Source organism: Bos indicus x Bos taurus, chromosome 17 (assembly GCF_003369695.1).
Source record: "Bos indicus x Bos taurus breed Angus x Brahman F1 hybrid chromosome 17, Bos_hybrid_MaternalHap_v2.0, whole genome shotgun sequence".
Classification (NCBI taxonomy): domain Eukaryota; kingdom Metazoa; phylum Chordata; class Mammalia; order Artiodactyla; family Bovidae; genus Bos; species Bos indicus x Bos taurus.
Genome location: NC_040092.1, coordinates 16,815,500 through 16,831,602, shown reverse-complemented (window position 1 = coordinate 16,831,602; position 16,103 = coordinate 16,815,500). Strand labels below are relative to the sequence as shown.

The following is a 16,103-nucleotide window of genomic DNA, read 5'->3' as shown; positions in this document are numbered from 1 at the left end:
ATGTCTGTTCAGATCCTCTGTCTAGTTTTTAATCGGGTTTTGTTGTTGCTGTTTGTTGTTGAAAAGCATGTGTTCTTAACCACTACTTTACCCTGCTCCCAATTTTGCATGGCAGGGGCTAGACAAGGGATAGCAATGACAGCTATTAATTTATGGATGCTGCCTCCAAAGCTGGCCCATTGAGCTTTGTTAGATTTTGTTGTAAGAATTTTTATATGGCAGAAGATCAGAATGATTGGTTGAAGGTCAAGGCCAGAGAGGCAATCTTTGAAATGTCTGTTGTTCTCTTGTCTTTTATGAAAGAATGTTCTAAACCCATCTTCGTTAGTTCTTAAAATATGATCCACTTCCTTGAATCAGATTAAGATGGAAATGAATTCCTGCTAAATGTACTTGGGTTGATACAGACGTCAGGGGAACAGCTGGGGATGCTCTGTCAAGTGTGAGGGGGGCGGGGGAAAGGGAGACGGTTGGAAAAGAGAACACTGAGGAACAGGCAAGATGTTTAGCAAACTGCAGACTCATTACGGACAAGGTATAAACAACAAAGCAAGCAGAGAGTGGGCAGGGTCCATGGGAAGAGTGTACACGTGAGCCCAGAGAACTCAGCTTGCAGACTGATATTTAAGCCTTTGGTGGTTTTATCATGGTGATCAATGCTTTCCTTTGGGGAGAGTAAACTTCTTTGTAATAAGGCATAAGGCAGGTACCCACTTACAATGTATGGATAACCCTGAACTAGTGACCTCATCCAGATGCAGACCTTGCAACTGAAATATGAAATGAGCTCCTGAATTCTTTAGAGACTCTCTTCACTAAAGGCAGGGTGCCTCCTTTAGACAGCATTTGTTATTTTTGAGGTATCACTGACATATAACATTGTTTCAGGTGTACAACATAATGATTTGCTATTTGTATAGTACACCACAAAAAATCTACCACAAGATAAATCCACCACAATAAATCGAGTTGACATCTGTCACCTTACATGGTTACAGAAAATTTTTTTTTGTGATGAGGACTTTTAAGATGGACTCCCTTCACAACCTTCAAATATGTTGCTGCTGCTGCTAAGTCGCTTCAGTCGTGTCCAACTCTGTGTGACCCCATAGACGGCAGCCCATCAGGGCCCGCTGTCCCTGGGATTCTCCAGGAAATAACACTGGAGTGGGTTGCCATTTCCTCCTCCAATGCATGAAAGTGAAAAGTGAAAGTGAAGTCGCTCAGTCATGTCCGACTCCTAGCGACCCCACGGACTGCAGCCTACTAGGCTCCTCCGTCCATGGGATTTCCCAGGCAAGAGTACTGGAGTGGGGTGCCATTGCCTTCTCCCTTCAAATATGTAATACAGTATTATTAACTATAGTCACCTTGCTGTATAGTCATTCTGCAGAGTAAATGACCTGAACTCCTTAAGAATATTAACATCTACATCAGCTGGGCCCTCTGGGAAGTGGGCACTGAGACAGGAGCACAAGAGTCTTACTGAGGGTGAGAAAGAGAAAAGGAGTGAGCAGGATTGAGAGTCTCAGACCACAATGGGGACCCACTGGAGTCTCAGCCGGTCCAGCGTGAGCTCCAGGGCAAAACTGGCCCGTGGCAGGAGTCCAAGTGTAGGGCAGAAACGACTCACTGACTGGGGACTGCTGGATTGACCTGGTCTTGGTGTGAAAGCTGTGGTGGATCCTGAAAATGCCACCCATTGTAGAGAAAGAGAAACAGAAGCAGAGAGGCAATCAGGCACACTCACATAGCTTGCCAGCTGGCAGAGCCACGATCAGACGCCTGGTGCTATGGTTCATTGTGTGTGTCAACTTGACAGGGCCATGGACTGCTCAGACATTTGGACAAATGTTATTCTGGGTTTTTCTGTGAGGATGCTGTTGGATGAGTTTAAGATTTAACCTGACAGACAGAGTAGAGCAGACTGCCTTCCCTAATGAGGGTGAGCCTCATCTAATCATTTGAAGGACTGCACAGAATAAAAGATAGACCATCCCCAATAAGAGGAAATTCCTTTAGCCTAACTGCCTTCCAGCTGGGACATCAGTTTTTTTCTGCCTTTGGACTCAAACTGAAATGTCAGCCCTCCCTGGGTCTTAAGTCTGGAAGCTTTTGAACTAGAACTTAACACCATCAGCTCTCTTGGTTCTTAGGCCTTTGGCGCTCTGCCAACAGCTCTCCTGGGTCTCAAGTTTGCCAAATGCAGGTCTTGGGACTTATCAGCCCCCACAAGTCCATGAACTAATTCCTTATAATAAATCTCTGTAGAAAGACAGAAGGCAGAAGGAGAAGAGGACAACAAAGGATGAGATGGCTAGACAGCATCACCATTTCAGTGGACATGAACTTTAGCAAACAGCGGGAGATGGTGAGGGACAGGGAAGCCTGGCGTGCTGCAGTCCATGTGGTCTCAAAGAGTCAGTCATGACTTGGCAACTGAACACCAACAACAAATCCTTATGTATACCTAAACGTATCCCGTTAGTTCTCTTTCTCTGAAGAACTCTAATACATCCAGTCTCCTTGAGAAGGAAGACGAGTGTGAAGATGGATTCTGGAGAAGCACACAGAGGGGATGAATGTTCCAGTTAATGAAGGCAGAGTCATGTGTTACAGAGGGTGAGGAGGGAGCCTTGGGGTGGGGTTGGGCACAACTGACATTCAGAAAAAAGCACGAAAGTATAAAGAACTGTTTCACTGGCTTTTCTTCCATGGGGTGCAATACAGCCTTCCCCTTCCTCTCTTTTGTCAATCAGCCAGCAGGATCCACATTATGCACGAGCCCTCTGGGAATGCAAACTGTGCCTTGAGGGACCTGGCAGGGTGCTGAGCTAGGTGGTCCCAAGACAGCTCTGGGGGGAGCAGAGAGGTGGAGGGGTGACAGACACAGAGGGAGAATAACAGCATGTGAATTAGGAGCCCCAGGTCCTGGCCCCTCAGCTGTGTGACTCCAGGCAAGTCACTCCCTCCAGTTACCAGGGCTCTCAGCTGGCAGGCACCTGCCGGGTCTTTATTCAAAAGACAGGAGAGGTCTAAAGGACACACTTGGTACGTAGGTCTTTGGAACTAAACATGCCAAGGAAATACTACTATCATCGCCACGACATCATGAGGATCTGGCATTTTTACAAAATTAAGTTATAAATGAAAAAAATGTAATTTGAGTGAGATTATGAAAATATTCCCATTTACTCATTAAGGGCAGAGTAAGGCTATCAACTTCAATGCAGTTGGCAATGGTAGCAATGCAGGGATATAACAGTAGGTGGCGCTAGATGCCATAGCTTGCAATCAAGTCCTGGTTCCTTCTAATCTGTCTTTGCCTCCCTGCTCTTGCTTGATAGAAATGGAAATTGGAGGGCACCGTCAGTGAGCCCCCATCAGCCCTGGGATTGAGCTGGCCTGCTAGCAGCAAATGTGCTATCCACCCAGTAAAAAAAAAAAAAAAAAAAAAATTCTTTAAAAAGTAAATACATTAATCTCATAAGCTCTTTTGAAAGACTAAATAGGAGGGGCCAGCAGGCTAGCTGCTGAGCATTAGTAGCCAATGGGAATGTATATGACACTCTGCCACTCAACCTCCTGAAGGAGATTCAGGGAAGGGGCCCCAGGATGTAACAGCCACCTTGCCAAAGGTGCTTCTGTTTAATAATGATAACAGTGCCTAAATTTCAGCACCTCCCAAATGTCTGGAAAGATACTAGGCTAGAGATGGCAAATGGGCTCCAAGCTGAATGCTAGCTTCAATCTACCCATTAGAAGCAGTGGCTCCCTGTAGCTGGATCTCTTCAGAAAGGAGTTCTGTGGTTGATCAGCAATGTCCGCCATGGTCCCAGGAAGGAAAATCAGCGTCATGACGCGTGACTACCATTCCTTTACCAGGCGCTTTACATATGTTTTCGCATTAAATCTTCACAACCACTCCAAAAGTTAAGGGCTGTAACTATTATTATTCCCATGTTATGGGTGAGGAAACTGAAACCAGATTAATTAAATAACCTGTATGAGGTCACCCAGCTGGTAGGAGTGAAACCAAGCAAGAGCCTGTGGGGCTCCTGGGCACAAAATCTTTTTGTGTCCCTGGTTTCTTGATTACGGGAAATAGGTTTCATTTGCCTCCAGACCTTCCTGAGTGACAGTGGCCAGTTCAAACAGTGGCTAATGGGGAGGAGAGAGAGAAACAATCAGGAAACAACAGTGTGGCCTTGGGGCAGGGTCCTGGTCCCCCCTCAAGGCATACATGTAACAAGAGCTTTGAACTGTTTTGTAGATACGGAAACCCCACCAGGTGGAAGAAGTTAACTGCATACTGCCCACAAGTATGCAGACCCCAGACCTGTTGGAACCAAAAGGTTGATGATGCTGACTCCTAGAAACCTCATTACCAACCAATCAGAAGAATGTCCACAGATGGATCACACTGTCCTCTTTGAACCATTACCATAAAACTACTCACTACGCTCTCTGGGTTGGGACACAGAGTTTTGAGGGCATTAGCCTGCTGTGGCCCCCTCTGCCTGGCAAAGCAATAAAGCTACTCTTTTCTACTTCACCCTAAACTGTTTCTGAGACTCAACTCAGTACAGGGGTACAAAGACTGGATTTTGGCTATAGGAGTGAGAATCTGCCAATCTAGTTGATCACGGGGCTCTCTGTATTGCTGATCATACCACAACTTACTCCCTTTCTAGAAAACGAAACAAATTCCTTGGGAATTCATTTTGGAGAAAAGAAACAAGTAGTGACCCAAGAAAATCTCCCTTATGTTGTCAATAGCCAGGTGGGCATATGGGTTGGGTGAGGGGAGGGGATTAAGACCCCATGTAGCTTCAGTTCTTTTTCTTAACTTGGAAGATGACATCAACATTTTTTGCAAAATCTGGGCAAACTCCCTGAAGGTCCAAGGAAACTCAGCCTTCCATTGGTTAATATCTGCTCACCTTCCATTTAAGAAGCAGAAGCAGAGTATCTAAGCCAGCGTTGAAAGAGAAAACAGCCAAGATGCAGAGCTTGGTTGGGGCCTCTCCCCTTGGGATGAGGCTTTGTGTGACTCCAGGGCTGCTATGGTATGAATCCTGTAGTGCTGTCCACAGGGTGCCATTCAATTCCAAGGTACATGAACCACATTAAGGAGGCTGGGTGAGGGGCAAGAGTAGCCTAGCTATTTCTTAAATACCTACTGGGAGTTAGAAACCAGCTGGGGACATGACTCAGAATGAGACACCATCTCTGCCCTCAAGGAGTTCATGGTCTAGTGGGGAGACTTGTATTAAACAGGCAATTCAACTACAATGTGACAAATGAAGGTGCCAAACACAGCTTGGGGCTGGTGAGGGAGATTGCTACCCCAGTTTCAGACTGAACTGAACACAGAAAGTGGAAGAAACAGCTTCTCAAACAGAAGGAACCATGAGAAACTGAAATGAAGAGTGTGATGCTGATGCAGGCTCTCTTGACATCCCTAAGCTGGAGGAAAGATGCCTAAAGCTTTAATGCTGCTGAGGAACCATGAGAAGCTACTTCAGCAAGATAAGCTCAGAGATGAGGGTCCTCACTAAGAGCTGAAAATGAAGCCTTGAGTTTTACTTCATTTCACTTCTTTTTTTTCGTTTTTTTTTGAATATGTAATATTTTACAATGATTTTAAAACATACAAGAGGGTATGTAGTTAAAAAGTATTATTTCCACCTTGTCCTCCAGACATTCATTTCCCTCTCTGGAGATGGCTAGTGTTATCACGTTCTTCTGTATCCTTCCAGACAGATTTTATATTTCAGTAAGCAAACACACACACGCACACACCTGGATGGGACCCTCATGTCAAGGGCAGTCAGAATATTCCCCTCCATGGCCCCCAAAAGCCCCCCAGGTATGCTGGGCTGGGCCACAGGCATCGTCAAGACGGGTCTGGCACCTCTCACGATGAGCAGATGTTTGTCCCCAGCTGTCCCCTGAGTGCCATTTCGCAGCAGTGTGTCCTGGACAAGTGCATCCGATGCTGCACAGGTTCCCTGGTGGGGGCTTTACAACCGTGAAACAGAACTGCAGCTGCGACGCCTCTCACCACCTCTCAGTCCTCGGCGTGCAGAATGCTCTAGAGCTGTGGCTTCAGCCTGAGGATCAGTGGAGGGGGCAGACGGGCTGAGATTCTGTCTCTGCTCACAAAGACAGCCAAGCGGCTCCTAGTTAAGATATTAGCTATATATTCAGCTTACCTCTGTGTTAGGTTTCATATTGGTATTTTGACCATAAAGTTAAAAACCACTGATTTAAGCGGTTATTATGCTTACACTGTAAATTGTATGTTTCCTCTCTCCTCCTTTAAATTCCAGCCTTGCAGTTTGTGCAGGGAGTGTGTGTGACCTTGTCATGTGGCATCTTTGGTCTCTGGCACCATGACAAGGACAGAGAGGTTTCTTGGTTGAGTGAGCGGGTGAATGGGTGAACACGCAACTGTAACGTTTGTTGAGTTTCAACTTTTAGACTCAGCTCACAGACAAAGCCTGGAAAACGGAATTACCAGTCCTGAAGAGAATGTAGGTATTATCAATATCGACAATGGAAGAGCAGTAGTAAGACAGGAGAAGTCCCAGCGAGGAGTTCGTCTTTTCTTCTTCCATTCTTCAGGGTGAATAGAGCTATGTTACGAGTGTAACAGTTGCTTTTAAAGGTAATGTTTTAAAGAACAGTTTTAAGTTCACAGCAAAACTGAGCAAAAGGTGTAGAGAGCTCCCTTACCAACCCCCACCTCTCACCACCACCTCCCCACACCAGGCCCACACGTCCACATTCTCCACCATTAACAACATCCCCGCCAGAGCGGCGCACACCTTACAAGAGAGGAATCTACAGTGATACGTCATCACCCACAGCCCATCTTCACACTGGGATTCGCTCCTGCTGTGTAGTCCATGGGCTTGCACAGATGTCTAGTCATGTGTCTATCGTGATAGCGTCATATGGAATAGATTCATTGACCTGATAACATACTTTTAAAAGATATAAAATTAACCAGTACCAGAACTATTAAAATAGCACTGTCCTCCAGGGGATGGGATTCGGAAGTGGGCAGTGGGTGCACAGGGCTACCAAGAATCTAGATCCTCATCTTTCATAGAAAATCATCACAGCCTTAAACGTATTAACCAAGATATAGAGATAAAACTTAAATACCTTGGAGGCGTGGATCACTAGAAGTAAGTGTTAGACGAGGCTGCTTGGGGAATGGCATCAAGAGTGAGATGTGGGCCAGGAAGATGGGTTCCTCTTCGGTAAAAGCCTTTCCGTGCTATTTTTTCTTTTTAACTTGTGTATATTAGCTTAAAAAAGTTACATAAGGGGACTTCCCTGGTGGTCCAGTGCGCTCCCAATGCAAGGGACTCAGGTTCAATCCCTGGTCAGGGAACTAAGATCCCACATGCCATGCAGCACGGCCTAAAAAAAAAATCAAGAATTTCAAAAAATCTAACTTAAAAGAATGTGGGAGCCCTAGTTGGAATTAAAATACAGAGCCCCGCTTTGTTCTCATGAAAATCAACACAACAAGCCCGTCATATCCGTTCTCGTTTCGGAGTCAAGACAAAATTAATTTGGAAAAGAAAATACAGACAGGGAGCAGAGCTAGCAACCTCAGGAAATTCAGGGAAATGTAATTGAGTAAGAATTATCTCCTTAATTACTTCTGACCAAATCAATAACAACGCTAGATGAGAAACCACGGTGGCCACCAATGAGTATCAAGTTACTGAGAGACTAATTGGGGTTCAGGCTTGTTTAAAAAAGCAAAACATCCTCCTTCTCAGAGTTAGCAAACATGGGCCGGGGGTGGGGATGAGCAGAGAAGGGCGAAGGCCGTGGCTGGCAGCCTGGGGTGGAGAAAATCAGAAGCTGAACCTGCGTGTGCTCTTCAAATGTGAAAGCCTGAACAAAGAGCGCTTCTCCAAAAAGGCGACAGCATGGGTGCCCTTGATGGTGTCAAATGTTCCTTTTCACACTTTCCTGGGCCTAAACAGAGGACAGGCGGGTTGCAGGGCAAATGAGAGGGAAGCGAACAAAACACCACAGAGATGGGTGAGAGATTATTTTTGTTTTCACAAGATCCTATGCAGGACCTACAAATAAAACCACCTCAGATGTGCCTTTCGGGGAGAAGGAGTGAGGAGCCCAAGGCTCCTGCCAGGTTTTTCTGGGACGTAGTGTGTGGGCTGGGGTAAGAACCTAGCCAGAGCCGAGATTCAGGGGTGCCCATTTGCCTAACCTTGTGCAGACTTACACTGTTCCCACCAGCGCTGGGGTCTCCTGACAGTTGTCTAGGGCTCCCTAATTCCCTTGCACACTCTGGCACTCCAGTCTTTGGAATTATCAATGAATTGTCCCCATTGTGTAGGACATATTGGATATTCTTTCATTCAAAAAAGGCTTACTGAGCTCCTCTGAGGGTGCCAGCCCAGGACTAGGATAGACGTACCCTTTCGGAGTCCCAAAGGGGCAGGTAGGCAACTAAGCGAACTGTAACGCTGTGCTATGCAGGCTGTGGCCAGACTGGGCCTGGGGGCTTCAGGCATGTCTGACTCATCAAGGACAGAGGGGTAGCCAGGGCATGGAGGTGACCTCTTAGTCTAAGCAGGTCTTGAAGACTGCTGCTGCGGCTGCTAAGTCACTTCAGTCGCGTCCAACTCTGTGCGACCCCATAGACGGCAGCCCACCAGGCTCCCCTGTCCCTGGGGTTCTCCAGGCAAGAACACTGGAGTGGGTTGCCGTTTCCTTCTCCAATGCATGAAAGTGAAAAGTGAAAGGGAAGTCGCTCAGTTGTGTCTGACTCTTCGCGACCCCACGGACTGCAGCCTACCAGGCTCCTCCGTCCATGGGATTTTCCAGGCAAGAGTACTGGAGTGGGGTGCCATTGCCTTCTCCAAGGTCTTGAAGACTAGGAGGCTGTAAAAGAGGAAGGAGGAGGATGGAGTTCCAGGCAGATGTAGCAGCACATGAAAAAACCTAGAGGTGACCGAGAACTTGATACAGAAGATGGTTCAGTCCAAGTGGAGCGCGGAAGTGGGGTAGGGGGTGCAGAGTAGTGAGGAAGGAAAGGCAGGTGTAACAAGCAGAATTTACCTGCAGACTCTTGCTTACCTGAGGCAATTTTCTCTTTTGCTTAGGACACTTTGAATTGGGTTTTCCTCTCATTTGCAATGAAAAGGGTCTTGACCATGATTTTTGTTAGCACATGGTAAGTATTTTGTCTAGATGACCCCAAATAACGCCCAAGGAGAGCTGTATATACTATTTCCCTGTGGCTAAATCACATCCCACGGGAGGTCATTAATTTCAGGATCATCAGAGAGTATCAGAGCTGAGACCACCCAGCACAATCTTTTCACCACATGACAGATAAACTTAGAGTGGCTGACAGGGACAAACTGAGAGAGAAGCGTCGAAACATATACATTACCACGTGTAAAACAGACAGCTAGGGGGAAGCTGCCATATAACACAGGGAGCTCAGCTTGGTGCTCTGTGACGGCCTAGAGGGGTGGGATTGGGGGTGGAGTGCAAGGGAGGTTCAAGAGGGAGGGGATATATGTATCCTTATGTCTGATTACGTTGTTGAACGGGAGAAACACAGCACTGTAAAGCAATTATCCTCCAATTAAAAATACATTTTTAAAGAAATGGCTGACATTTATCGAGTGCTTACTAAGTACCAGGTACTGTTGCAAACATTTTTGTGCATTAATTCATTTCACCCTTGAGACACAATTTGTGGGATAGGGCTGTCCATCACCTCCCTTATACAGATGTGGACAATGGAGTTACAGAGAGGTCAAGGGCGCTTCCAGAGTTGCCTGACAAGCAGGGGGCAGAGGTGGGGTTCAGATCCAACACGTAGTTTAGTTCCAAAGTCTGTACTCTCCCTGCTCCACTAACAGATGAGCAACCCAAGATTTAGAAAGGCTGAGCATTTTCTGTAGGTCACACAGCAAAGTAGAAGACGACTCAGGACAAGTGTACACAAGTTCTCACTTCTCAACGTGACAGACAAGAGTCTTGGGCAAATACGATACGTCTGAGCTTTGGGTTCCTCATGCACAGAGCCTACCTCATAGGGTGGAGGCAGAGGTTCAGTGCTAATGTGTGTCACGTCCTCAGGACGGGGCCGGGTTTATGGGGTCTTCTCAGTAAATGCTAGTTGTTCATGTAACTGTTATAATTAATAAGCTGTGCTGTTAATGAAGGTGCAAAATGCAGGTGATCTGCCACAGGACCACGGGCAAGTTGCTGAATTACAGTGGCCGCTGGTCCCCTCAGTAAAATAAGGTTATTATCCGCCCTTTGCTCATGACACCAGAGCATTACAAGCATTAATTAGAAGTTTAATAATGTGCTGTGCTCTTTGATGCTCTATAAACATAGACATGTGACGGCTGGATATGTATATAATCCCCATTACTGCAGATCTTGAATTGCTTTACTGATGTTAAACAAACGAACAAAAAAAATCCAAGTTTCCAAAGGCGTACAAATCTGAGTTAAATAAAAGAAGACTGGGTTTTTATGATATGCTGACAGGTTACAAACCCAACAGGACTGGGCATCTGGCCTCAGTGGACTGGCTGCTATGCCAAAGTCTTGGGGATGTAGCATAGATGCGGATATTGCGGGGCTCTCTCTTCCTCTGGATTTGAGTTCCTTCAGGGCTAAGATGGAAACTTGTCATCCAGGATTACAAGCATTGAGCACAGAGTTTGATGTGCACCAAGCACACGATAATCACTAGGTGAAGGGAAGGCTGACTTGATGGCTGGGTGGAAGCTGGATGGACAGATGGGTGAATGGAATCCTGAACCTCTTGGTGATGGCAGATTCAGTGGGTCTGGCCCCAGATACTTGGGCCAGATGGGGAGTCACATCAGGTACTGGAGAGAAAGTATAAGAAAGTGTACACCAGAAAGTATAACAAATTGGCATCACACAGACCTGGGTCCCTGGCTGAGTGACCTTGGGCTTGGACCGAGCCCACCTCTCTTCATCTGAGAGTGACAATAATATGACCTAATATCTGTTAGGATGCTCTGAGCTCAAAGCAACAGGAAACTCCATCCTCCCTTGCATAAGTAATAAGGAAATTTCCTACTTCACGTAAGAGGGACTCCAGAGTAGGATCCAGGGCTGGCCTTGAAGTTCTGTTGTTTCACTGAGCTTCCCATAGAGTCAACTGTCCATAGAATCAGCTTCATCCTTAGACATCCTCCTCATGTGCCTGTAAAATGACTGCTGGTAGCCAGCAGGGTCTTCTTTCCCAGAAGCCCCTGGCAAATCTACTTTCATGTCTCACTGGCCCAAATGGGCTCAGGCTGGCCCATCATTCGGACCCATCATTGGCTAGGTAAAATTGCCGTGACTAGACCTGTGCTGCTCAAGCGGTGGCCCATGGACCAACACCATTAGCATCACTTGGGAGTGTATCACACTTGCAAATTCATGGGCCGCATACAAGTGAATCAGGACCTGGGGGTGGGGTGGGGCCCAGGAATCCCCATCAGGCACTCCTGGGGATTCTTACACCTAAGTTAGAGAACCACTGGGTTAGACCACTCAGCCGGGATGGTCACTGGTGAGTCAACTACAAAATGTAGATGATAATGAACAACCTTAGGGTTGTCATGAAAATATAAATGATACATATGGAAAGGACCAGTATACAGTAGGCACATAATAACTTTGGGTTTCCTTTTCTTTCTCTACTGATGTATAAATGCTACTTTTCCCTTTAATTCTTCCTTTCCCTCCACCTCAAGGTACCAAACATTCTTGTGCTGCTCTGACCTATGGAAACCAACTCATAGACTATTTCATACCAAAGTGGGAATGGTATAACATATAAGTGTACCTAGCAGTATTTTCCCCTGAAAATTGAGGCCAGGGAGCAGGCAAATCCACTGGGATGCTTGGTCAGTGGTATAATTTGAGGTATGTACCAGATTTAGAGTGTTGGGGAATGTTTTAGGGTGAGACCAAGCTGCTCCATCCTCAGATTCCACCCTCAACCCAGGTAACCTCCTCCTCTGGCCACAACACAAGGGTGACCAGTTGGTGAGTCAGGATGCCCAGAGGCAGCCAGCCTGGGTGAAGGCAGATGAGCTCAGGAAGCTGTGGGGAAAAAAGGGAGGGCTGAGGTAGGTCAGGCTGACGGCATCAACCTCCACCCTGTCTTTGGTCCTGTGTCTTTAGAGTCTTGTTTATGTCTTTAGGGAGGAACACAGCCTCTCTTAAGGCTTTGATCTCTGGGTCTGCCAGTTCCAGATTCCCTTGGAAGAATAATAATAATGATTAAGTGGAAAAAACCCTACAAGAATTTTTTTTAAAAGATAGGGAGGAGCAAAAATCCACCCAAGAAGATACCAGATGAGATCTGGGCATGGCAGGCTCTCTTGGCAGAGTTTCCTGATTCAACAGCTGGCTCTGTGTGTCAGGCTCAAAGGAAAAAAAGAAATTGGGCACTTCTTCCAAGGAACTTTATTCTGAATAAGCTGGAACCAAAAAGGTCCCTTAATCCCGAGAGAGGAAAAGGCTTCCTTTGAACAGATGGGAGGGCAAAAGAAATGTTGGCAGGGAGAAGGGCATTAATTAAGTTGGAGCCCCGGCCCGTCACTTGACAGACGGATGCACTTCTGGGTCTTGTGTGCATCTCGTCTAAGTCCCCTGCAGGCTGGAGGGATGACCCCAGTTTGTCATCCAGGCCAGAGCTGGTTCTTTATCCCATGCTAGGCACATGGAGACTTTCTCTGGGAGTGGGATAAATCAGGCCTACTTGAATTGATGAAATTTCCATACCCCATTCCAGCAATCCCATATATATAGGATATATATATATAATCCTAAATACTTTTTAATGGAGGAATTTTAAAATGATCATTTTTAAGACTTTTTTTTTAATGTGGACCATTTTTAAAGTCTTTATTGAATTTGCTACAATATTCCTTCTGTGTTATGTTTTGGCTTTTTGGCCACGATGCATGATCTTAGGTCCCTGACCAGGGACTGAACCTACACCTCCTGCATTGCAAGGCGAAGTCTTCACCACCAGACCACCAGGCAAGTCTCTAAAATTCTTACTATTATTTGCTTAGAAACTGCCTTTGGCATCACATGGCCCTGGATTCCAATTCATTGCTCTGTGGCCCTGGGCAAGTTATAACCTCTTGGAGAATCAGTGTCGTCACGTGTCAAAGGAGGACATCCATAATACGGCTTTTCTTTTTAGGGATGTTGTGAGAATCACAGCTAACTAATTCAAGGCATTTCACATAGCACCTGGCATTTAACTCGTGCTCCATAAATGCTGGCTATTAAGACGATTATGAGCTCTGCCAATAAGCTTCTCAGCTCAAAGCCCCGTCTAAATGCGACCTTACTAGGAAGAGGGAGTGTGCATTAAAACAATCTTAAGAATAGAGATGGATCCTTGAGACAAACTGTCTGGCTTTAAGATGCTGGTTTCACCAGGTAACGGCATCTGTGACCACGCCTCTCAGTAAACAGAGGAAAAGCGGATGATTTGGCCTTTAAGGTCCCTTCCATGGGGCTTGCTGTGTCATTACATGTCCCTTCCCCTTGGTCACAGACCCACGTGAGCAAGTCCCCTGGGTGGCGGTGGGTCCTTCTGCTGCTGCCACATCCAGGTCCCATGCTCTCTTTGCAGGACTGGCTTCCCAGCTAGTCCTGCAGGCTCCCACTGACATTCCTGCCTCTTTATGGTCTACATACAGTGGGTTTAACAGCATCATCCCCCAAATTTACACCCATCTGAAACTTCACAACGAGACCTTATTCAGAAAGAGGGTCTTTGTAGATGCAATTAGTGAAGATAAAGTCTTACTGGATGAGGGCTTCCCAGGTGGCACTAGTGGTAAAGACCCTGCCTGCCAATGCAGGTTAGATATAAGAGATGCAGGTTCGATCCCTGGGTAGGGAAGATCCCCTGGAGGAGGGCAAAGCAACCTACTCTGGTATTCTTGCCTGGAGAATCCCATGGACAGAGGAGCCTGGCAGGCTACAGTTCACTGGGTTGCAAAGAGTTGGACACGACTAAAGTTACTTAGTGTGTGTGCACATATACACACAGGCATGCATACTAGATGTGTGTGGGCCCTATATCCAATGACTGGTGTCCTTCTAAGAAGAGGAGAGGACAGCAGAGGAGACCATATGGAGACGGAGGTGGGGGTGGAGGGAACCATCTACAAGCCGGGGGACACAGGACTGCCAGAGGTCAGCAGGAGCTGGTAGTGAGGAGCCAGGAGTGAGCCTCCACAAGGAACCAAGCCTGCCCAATGGGCCTAGATTTTGAGCTTCTGAATTCCTGAACTGTGAGAGAATCAACTTCTATCATTTGAAGTCACCCGGTTTGCGATAATTTGTTACAGTGGCTCTGGGAAAGTGACCCACCATCTTTCCATAAAACAAACGTCTCTACCACTCTCCTCAGTGGCCTCGAAGCAGAGTCCCAATTCTTTGGGGTTACTCCATCGAGTCTCTCATGGCTGCATCTGCTGGTACACACACCCCGTACTCCCGTCTAAACACCTCAGAAACGTGCATACTCCTGGGACATGTCATGTTTCCTGCAGGAGAGGCCCTTCCTCTCCTCTCCCACTTGGAACACTCCTGCTCATCCTTCCAGGCCCAATTTAAATATCACCACCACCGTGAAGCCTTCCCCAGCACACCCTCTTCTTCTATTCTCCTTCCACTGGCCAAGCTAGTTGTATTTCTCTTTGTTCCCACAGCATAAAGCCTCCCACCCTTGCACACTGAGTTCACACACTAATGCCCTTAGTTTGATGCAGCCACGCTTATACTAGTTGTGAACTCAGACATCAGATGGTCTTATTTTTGTAAGGGATTGATACATGTTTGTTGATTGACTAAATGACTCTTTGGAATGGATAATGAAAGATGGAGGGAACTGATACCATTGAATAGGAGATGCGACAGCGAGAGGTAGCAGAATATATGCAAAGATGACCAGGACATGAAGGGTCAAGATGATAACTTTTCCTAATCAGCCTTGGGGAGGCCAGTTGCCCACGTTGCCACATGTGCCATGACGTGGTCACCCACGAGAAGTACTGTTTTCTGTAGAGCAGAAGCCTTCCCATTCTGGGTGCCTTTGGCAAGTGCCTTTGTCAGGGGCGGGGACTGTCTGGAGGCAAGCAGCAAGGAGTGTGGACCTCACGTGGACTACAATACGGTGGGTGGATGCTAAGTGCATGGCCCTCTCATCATGAGTCATCCCTGCTTCACGACAGACAGGCTGAACCAGAGGAGATGCACCTATGAAGCCAAAGGGGACACTTAAGAAGCGGAGGGACAAGCGGCAGGAGTGTGGACATCAGCAAGAGGCTGACACAGGCTTCAAATCCTCAGTCTTCTACTGCTGGGTGGAGTGAGCCTGGACAAGTCTTTTACCCTCTCTGTTCTCACCTCTGACGCAGTGAAGAAGCTCACAGTGAGGCCTGCCTTGCAGTCTGGCTGTGGCCATGAGACACTGCACATGAAGCGCTTGGCCTGTGGCACTGTTGCTGAATGCTCTCTTTTTTTTTGGTCTGGAAGGAGTATTATTAATTTAACAAATATTTTCTGAGGCCCTATAAAGGGTCTGTCATCCTTCTAGGATCTTGGTGGCTAAAAAATGTTTCAACTCAAGATATTCAGGGCTGTTAAACACTGGTTTTTGAGACCAAAGAAGGTGTGCGAACACTCTCTTCCTGAAGGTACTTGTTGATGTCTGACGGCTTCATTGTAGCCTGACTGGACCAGAAAGGCCATCTGCCCCTCTGCCATCCTGTCTGCACCTCTGAGGGGAGTTCTGTGAAATGAGCCCTTATTTCCTTGCTGGGTCCCTTTGCTGAAGATGCCACACAGGAGCAGGGAGCTACTGGACTCAGGTTTCTCTCCCCACTGAAATCTGCCCAGGTGGGAACCCAGGCACCACTTTGAAGGCTCTTTTCTAAACCACTGGGAGAATATTCCATTTGCAAAACTTTCCTTATGACTTGCCTCTCTGAAGGCGAGTTGATTTACCATGTTTGCGTTTGTTC

General features: G+C 46.8%; 1 protein-coding gene across 6 annotated transcripts in view; it reads right to left on the bottom strand.

Annotated features, from left to right (window-relative positions):
- The window catches only part of CCDC60 (coiled-coil domain containing 60), a 173,394-nt gene that overhangs the window by 106,020 nt on the left and 51,271 nt on the right, over window positions 1-16,103 (bottom strand). Inside the window, exon 1 of one of the 6 annotated variants that reach the window (XM_027566741.1) lies at window positions 7,177-7,358. The exons of the other annotated variants lie outside the window; for them this stretch is intronic. The gene's annotated coding sequence lies outside the window, so the exon portion shown is untranslated. Of the gene's footprint in view, window positions 1-7,176; window positions 7,359-16,103 lie in introns of those variants that run through there. 6 annotated transcript variants of the gene reach the window in all.